The sequence below is a fragment of the Galeopterus variegatus genome, unplaced genomic scaffold (genome assembly GCF_000696425.1).
Source record: "Galeopterus variegatus unplaced genomic scaffold, G_variegatus-3.0.2 Scaffold10025, whole genome shotgun sequence".
Lineage (NCBI taxonomy): Eukaryota > Metazoa > Chordata > Mammalia > Dermoptera > Cynocephalidae > Galeopterus > Galeopterus variegatus.
The window spans coordinates 19,092-19,723 of NW_007736136.1; positions in this window are offsets into that span (position 1 = coordinate 19,092).

Genomic DNA, 632 nt, shown 5'->3' on the forward strand with positions numbered 1-632 from the left:
ATATGCACATATATATTCTGGGGGCAGGGGTGGGGTTGGCCTTTTCGGCTCACTGGAGAAAGTAGTGTTCTTAAGTCAACTCCACTTGTCTGCCACAGTCAAGTAGTGACATTCGCAGTGGCCTTATCCAAAAGAGAGGCTCTTAATAATTTCCAAAGAAACTGATAATCCTTTCATGCCTAAAAACCCTTGCTACTAACAGGAGATGTTCTAATTGGGGGCAGCCATTTCACCCTCCTGATATATTAATGAAGAGGTTAGTTTATTACTTGCACCCGTAGGGAAGAGGAAAAGTACAGTCAGTGCAGAGATCATATTTTGGATGTGATTCTCCCCGTTTTTGAGAAGAGTAACAGTTTGCTCCAAGTGGTATCCTGTTTCGGGACAAAGAGCTTTTGGAAACAATGATATATACCATTATATATACTTCATGATAACTTACTGATACTTCTTTGGTTCCTAGGAAGATAAGATAGTCCGATGTATTTTCCCTTATTTCACGTGGATGACTATTTCGAACATTATGAAGAGAAAACAAAACTTATTGCGTCAGCAAATAGTCTGGTTTTCTGACAAGAACTCTATAAATGGTACCTTACTTACCATTAGTGTTTTTTTTTTGTTTTTTTTTT